Source organism: Equus przewalskii, chromosome 6, assembly GCF_037783145.1.
Source record: "Equus przewalskii isolate Varuska chromosome 6, EquPr2, whole genome shotgun sequence".
NCBI lineage: Eukaryota > Metazoa > Chordata > Mammalia > Perissodactyla > Equidae > Equus > Equus przewalskii.
The window spans coordinates 30173460-30181391 of NC_091836.1; positions in this window are offsets into that span (position 1 = coordinate 30173460).

A 7932-nucleotide genomic window follows, 5' to 3' on the forward strand; every position below is an offset into this window, starting at 1 on the left:
CTATCCCACATAGTGAGACTATGTTTTCCATTTAAAAGATAGCAAAACACAGATGCTTCCATAGCATCCCATCACAATACTTAGAAAAATTTACTACCTCCCCTAACCTTTTATTTGTTATTGTTCTTCTCTCAGACGAATTACTCATTAATTCTTGTATCTGATTTCTGTGTCAATCTTCTCTTATTCATGCCATTAAATACAATGATTAGACTGGATGATTAAAAAGAAAGTCAAAGTTCTTACCTATCAAATCACCTCTTACATCCCAGCTATGTTTTCCATTTCCATCTAACTTTGGAGAGCTCAGAAGAGGGAGGATTGTCTCACAGTTTGCATATACGGCTCTCTTGGATTGAAAGGTATGCGAGAAAAGCCCTGGTTGAAGAAGAAATTGAGATCAAAGTACTGGGTCCAGCTCTGCTGGTAACTGGATGTGAGATTTCAGGTAAGTCACTTCCTTTCTTGAGACTTAATTTCCTCCTCTTATAAAGTGAGCTGGTTGGATTAGAAAATCATTAAGGTGATTTCTAGTCCCACAGCATTACATTCTATGTTTACTTGCAAATGTAGATGGCAAACAATTAAACTAATACGTAAAAGAACTGATAAGTTTCACTTTATTTTTTTTATTTTTTTATTTTTAAAGAGTGGCACCTGAGCTAATATCTGTTGCCAATCTTTTCTTTTTCTTCTTCTTCTTCTTTTTCTTCCCCCCGACCCAGTACATAGTTGTATACTCTAGCTGCGAGTGCCTCTGGTTGTGCTACATGGGATGCCGCCTCAGCATGGCCTTACAAGCAGTGCCATGTCCGCACCCAGGATCCAAACCAGCAAAACCCCAGGCCGCCAAAACAGAGCGTGCAAACTTAACCACTCGGCCCTGGGGCTGGCCCCAAGTTTCACTTTAATTCAGCAATTATTTATCGAGAGTCTACTCTATTTTCAGGCTAGGTAAGAAATGAACCTGGCCACTAAGGGCACACAGCTAGTGGATCAGAACAAGAGTCTAGATTTAAAGGCTCGAGAGTCAAAGCACAGTGTTTCAATTAGAACCACTTGGGTCATTTGTTTAACCTCTCTGAACCTATTTCTTCATCTATAAATTGTGAATAATAATGGCTCCTTCTAGGAGCGAAGAATAAATGAGAATATATTAGGTTTTGTTATTAAATCATTTATATTGCTGTCCTGCTCTCTCAAAACAGCATTTTTCTTTCTCAACGCAAACTTTTTTGCAAATGATCTCCATTTTTAATCTCCTCATCTCTTGAAGTTGAGTTTTCTATTAATGCTTTGAGATGCAACTCAACTTCCACTTCTCCATGAAGACTTCTCTGCTCCAGCCAACACAAATCTCTCTTGTCTCTGGTTTTTTGTTGCCTTTTTAAAGCATTTATATGGTATTTTATAGTACTTCGTAATTGATTTGGGTATGTATGGTTTTAAGCTCTCCTGAACTCCAGCTTCTTATGTTAGCAACTGTCTACAGGACCTCAAATTCTACATGTATCAAGTAGAATCCATAATCTCGTCCAAAGACCCTGCTCCTCTTCTTGGGTTCATTTCAGTTCATAGTTTCTCAGTCGCTTGTACTAGCTACCTAAGTGTTTAGCATGTTTCCTCTCCATCACATCCTGCTCCAATCCATCTTATTAATTCCAACTCTTAAGCATCCCTAAAATCATCCTTTCTCCTCTCCATTGTCTCAGCCTTATTTGAGCATCTCTTGACTAGAACACTGTGATAGTAGAGGGCAGGATGTGTTAGTATCACCTCGCAAGCTTTTAAAAAATATCCTTATTTACCTTCCCATCCCCCCATATGATATCAGAAACTTGGTTGAGGGAAAAGACAGAAGACTAAGGGAAAAAAATCAGCCTTGTGTATTTCGCAAAAGCTTCCCAGGTTATTCTGATACACTGCCCACCTCTGCTGAGAACCATTGTTTTAACTTTTCTTCTCTTCCTTTCCCCCTCTACTGCCCAAATTACTTTTCAAAACCTCTAATGATAATGGCTCCTTACTGCCTTTCAGAAACAAACTAACAACAGATTCTTTAGCCTGGCTTTCACATTCTGGCTCCAGGCCACTTTCCTGACCCAATTTCCTCCAGTTCCTTCCATGCCCCATAAGTTCCAGCCAAACCAAACTAGACCTTGTTTCCTTAAACACACTACACCCTTTCACAATCCCATGCCTTGGTTCATGCCATCTCATCTTCTGGAATTCCCTTCTGTTCTCATCTCACTATCCCTACCTGGGGAAATTCCACTTAACTTTCAAGGCTCAGACTGATGTCACCTCCGCCATGAAGTCTTCGCCAATTTCTACCCTCTTCCAGGTAGAATTAGTTGTTCCCTCCTCTATACCTTCAATATCATTCTATTCACAGTGCTCCTGCTGAACAAAAGCTTGGGTAGGCCACCTTTCTTGACTCTCTCCAAACACACCACATAACTTGTCTACGAGATTATTTCACAGTCTTCTCAATGATAGATACCACCTTATCCTTCCTTAAATCCCCAGCACCAAGCAAGGGTCCAGAATTTTAGTGGGCACTAAATAAATAATTCCTCAGTCAAGATTCAGATTAGACATCTTCTCCTCAGTAAGTCTTTACTAGCCCTATGAAGTGTCCTTGCCTTGCCCTGTCACCACAGCACATCTTTTATTGAAATTATCTGCTTATGAGTCCATAACCTTCACTAGGACTGTAAGTTCCTTAGGAGTAAGGGCCATGTTTTTAACTCTTTCTTACCTGTGGCACATGCATAGTACCTGCCAAATAACTGCTCACCAATGTTGTGGAACAACTAACTGAATTTTCTGTTGTTTCTTTCCAGATGATAAACTCTTCAAGGACCAATGCATCTTTTACCATTCTCTCATTTTCAACAACATCTCCTCCAGCCCTGGACTGAGAGCAAGCATTCAACAAATATGTGTCAATCAACAAATTCTTATTGAATATTCCTGTATAGGTTCAGCCCTGCCATGAGAGGATGCAATGTCCCTCTTAGCTGTGTTTATAGGAAAGGAAGGATTTGGTCTTTCAGCAGCTATTATTCCTCACCTCTAATTGTTGTTCCATGTATATCCTGATACTTCAGCATGATTAGTCAAGTCACTAGAAAAGTCAGATCTGTCACTGTTCCAATTCCCAGCTTATTTACTTAGTCCAATACTAGCCACTTCTCTCCTTTCCAGTTGCCCCAACATGTTCACCAGATTGGCATGTGTCATATTAACTTTATTCAGGAGTAAAAAAATATTTAGAGGGGACACGGAAATAAAAATCTCAGGAAAATTAAAAGTAATGCCTACTTATGTGACAAGTTCTATTCAAATGAAACTAAGGTTTGGGTTACCGCTCAATGCATTCTTAATATATAGACCTACTGGATAATGAAAATTTTTGTTTTTTTGAGGAAGGTTAGCCCTGAGCTACCATCTGCCACCAATCCTCCTCTTTTCACTGAGGAAGGCTGGCCCTGAGCTAACATTCATGCCCATCTTCCTCTACTTTATATGTGGGACGCCTGCCACAGCATGGCTTGAGAAGTGGTATGTAGGTCAGCGTCCAGGATCTCAACTGGTGAACCCCAGCCACTGAAGCAGAGCACGAGCACTTCACTGCAACACCACGAGCGCGGCCCCTAATGAAAACTTTTAACATTGCTTTATCCGCAACTCGAGGGTTTTGGGATTTTGTTTTTTAAGAATAAACTAAAATGTCAAAATATTCATGGAAATAAACCCAATCTCACATTATTATTAAAATAAAATTTATGAAGATTTTCTGCAGTATGTTTCATTTTAAGCTAAGAATAATAACCAAGTTTTTAAAAAGCATAAACATGATAAAAGTTCTCTTTTCTCTATCATTTAAATAAAATAACACAAATATCCATATATAAGCTTATAAATTTCCCAATCATTCTTGAACGCCTGGGCACAATTTAGCTGACATAATCATACAAAACATTGTTAGCTACTGAGCAACCAATGAGGACATAGTTTCTCTGGATGTTAGGAAATCACATTAACTTGAGTTAAATAAAAAGATTAAGCTCAACATTGATCATAGCATATCAACTGGGAGGAGGGAGAGAAAGCATTTAATATACCATGATAGCAGAGTTGTCAGACAATTTTAGAGTTTCTTCTGGATAGATCTATGTACGAAATTACCTAGAGGTGGAAAATATTGACACTGCCCTCCTATTTTAATGTAAAAGACATGGGATATTGGTGAACTTTAATTCACGTTTTATGATTTTATTTAAAAGTCCCCAGAGTCATGATTACTCTACAATTCTATGATCTAGGATAGATGATTTTCTTTCTGCAATGAGGTCATTTGTGTGATTAGCTGCAATGCAGTATTTTAAGACTCCATCAAAAAGAATGAAATGAGAGGGTCCACCCAGGGGCACAGCAGTTAAGTTTGTGCACTCCTGTTTGGCAGCCCAGGGTTCACCATTTTGGATCCCAGGCACAGACCTACACACTGTTCATCAAGCCATGCTGTGGCAGGTGTCCTACATATAAAGTAGAGGAATGTGGGCACAGCTGTTAACTCAGGGCCAATGTTCCTTGGCCAAAAGAGGAGGATTGGCAGTAGATATTAGCTCAGGGCTAATCTTCCCCAGAAAAAAAGAAAAGAAAAGAAAAAGAATGAAATTAAGTCAAGAATTGAGCCAATAATACAGATTAGTTTTTCAAAATCTTATACTAGAGAAAAGGATTAGTCTAGGCTTGAATCATCCCAACTGATTATCTACCCCATCAAAGTTCATTGGCATGAAATGAAGTGATGTGGAATATCCAAAATAACTAGTCCTAGTCAGGAATGGACAGGTCCCAGTTAAGATCACCACCCTGCAGTCCTGAGGTGCTGTTTCAGATCATTTCTCAAATTAGCAAGTATGAAAAAAACCAAACATTTTGAGAAGTTTCAACACTTCTAATATTATCCATCCTAATGTTCATGTGTCCTACTTTGTCAAAGCTTTGTCAAAGCTTTACATGAAAAGAAAGGAAAGTTAAAAAATATTTAAAATGTCTCAAGTGTACAAAAAAGTTGATTCTCTTTACCAGGAAATAGGTCCTTAAAACCAGCAAAGTGCATCATATTGAGACAACTTTCCCCTTTGGTTGTGAATTTCTTAAGGTCAATCTAGGTCTTGGGTCTCACTAACCAGCCCAGAGAAACATCTGAATTCCTCTGAGATCTCAAGTATAACCTTGAAAAGTGATGCATGCTGGCAGAAGATGTTGACCGGGGAAGATCAGGTCTTTACTTGGGTACATGATGCAGCACCATATGTTTCTTAACCTTGGGTAGCCCAAACTGTCTTTGGTCCTTAGTGTCCCTTTATGTATATCAGGGGAAAAAAAATCACTCTTTCAAGAGTATGAAGACAAATTAGATTGTGACAGTCAAATGACTTTAGCTTTTTTGGAAAAGGTTTTGTGGTGATAACCATTACCTGTTTCCTTCAAGACGTTGAACAATGTGCATAAATTACCATTATTCTATGAGTTTTTGATTTAGGCTTCGATGACCTGGTTTCAGTGGGGTAATGGCACTCGTGTTTCCTATTGGCTTTATTGTAATTCTACCCACCCAGTAGTTGGGGCGAGGGTGGGACAAGAGGGCCCAAAGAGATGAGGACCAGTAAATTGGTTTGAAGAAGCTTAGAGAGGCATTACAAAATTGCTAACTTTTTAAAGGCGGCTAACCTGAGATATCACTTTTAGTTTGTTGTTAGTGCCGTGGAGTTGATTTCGACTCCTAGTGACCCTAAGGCAGAACCCTTCCCAGTCTTTTTGCTCCATCCTCTCACCTTCCCATGCTTTATCAGACAATGCTCCACTGCTTTTCATAGGATTTTCATGGACAATGTTTCTGAAAGTGGGTGGCCAGGTCCTTCTTCCTAGACTGTCTTACTCTCGAAGCCCCACTGAAGCCTGTCCACCTTGGGTGACCTGCTGCTATTTGAAATACCGGTGCTGTAGTTTTCAGCATCACAGCAACACGTAGCTGCCACAGTATGACAACGGCAGATGGGTGGTGTGGTTCCCTGACTGGGAAACCAACCTGGGTCGTGGTGGTGAGAGCAGGAATCTTATCCACTAGACCACCAGGGCTGGCATCCCTTTTAATACCCTCCCATAGACTTTCTTGTTAGCAGTTCTGGAGTAGACATTTTACATACCCTCTTCTCATCCTCCCAGATCTACACTCAGAGAAGTAGGTAGAGCGGACGTATTCTCCAAATCATCACTATTTCTTTTACAGAGAGTTTTACATTAAATGAATATGAAAACAAGCGAAAAAAAGATCCAGCTCTGGATTACCACACAATTTCTCTTAGAATACTCTTGGGAGTTTTATGCTGTAGTGAAAACATCAACTGTCAAAATAATATAATTATTTTTCAAGGAAATCCCAACATCTGTAGTTAGCCTAGCAAGTCTATATAAATAAAATAGTGCCTACCTCCTCCCCCATCCACTCCAGAAAAAATAAATCTGGGGAGAAAATAGAGCTTAGTCAAAGTGTCCTCTATAGATGGAATCCTCATTTTCCATTTTTGATTATTTTAAAACCCAAATCCTTGAACATGAGACATCACAACCAAATGCCACCTCTTTGCTAATTTAACAAACCATTAGGAGCTTGCTGTATGCCTCCCAATATATCACAAGAACAGTTCACAGTGCCAGTTGACGAGCCCTGTAGAAAGTCTTCATTTTGCTAATAAGTTTCACACTCTTATGAGTACGAGGAACCCTGTATCATAAAGGAAATTAAATGAGCATTTTATCTCTACAGGCCTCATACCGTTAGGTAGAGGAAGGTGTGTTATTCACTCAAAAAGGGGCAGCTCCTCCCAATCTGGAGGGGAAAAAAAGAAATCCAAAAGGGTTTAAAAAGTGATAACCCTGCTGGGTGTGTCTGCTACTTAACTGTAGAGTCTCACCAAAGCTCAGGCTTTTGAGAAAGAAAATGTTTTCAGTTAATGAGGGGATTGAAAATGAGTTTAGTATTTTTGGCCATACGCTGACATTTCGGTGGTTATTTTAAATCAGCCTGAGGGCACCCGGATAAAAAGAAGTAGAACGGCTACATCGCATTTATCTTTTATATGCACATACATGTGATCTTTTGCTTGATTCTTGATAAGTTGTTCTTCTAAAAGATGCTGTTTTTCCCTTTCTTTTTAAAAGATGTTTGTATTTTTAGGGCGCAGAAGATATAAGGTACAGACAGTATTTTGACCACATTGAGTTCGATATGTAAAATATGAGAGGTGGGGTTTCCATTTTCGAGAAATGCCCAGGTTAGGTCTTCTGTATGATTTGCAAGTTTTATATCTACTGGAATAACTACAGACAGTTGTGTAAAATATTTGGATTCATAGCTGAACTTGAACCCATGCCTTTAAAATGTCTGGGGATTGACCTTGGCCACAGATTTGTTGCTCCTTTTAAGTGGATCCAGCAGAAATGAAATAGCTGCAGGGGGCACAGGCTAAGCGATGGGGTTCCCTCCAAGTCTGTTCTCCCAGGGGTATGAGCATTCTTTCCAGCTTTTTGGAGAATTACGCTGTCCTGGAGTGAAAAAGGAAATTGTTGACACTACTTCAATCGCAGAGACCCTGAGCCTTTCATCAACCTTTTTGTCTTTAGCATTTTAAGGTGGAAATACTAGCCGACCTTGTAATATTTCAGCCATTTTCCCTTCACTTCACCTTGTACCAAAGCCGAATTGGTCAGAAAGTGGGTTCCACCATTTGTTTCTGTCCAAAGTATTCTGAAGAAGTTAGCCATTCCAACTTCCCCGTACACAAAAGCCTTGGAAACATTTGCTTAAATTTGACTTTTGAGTCAACCCCAAGCGACTGCTCCTTGGCAAAAGAT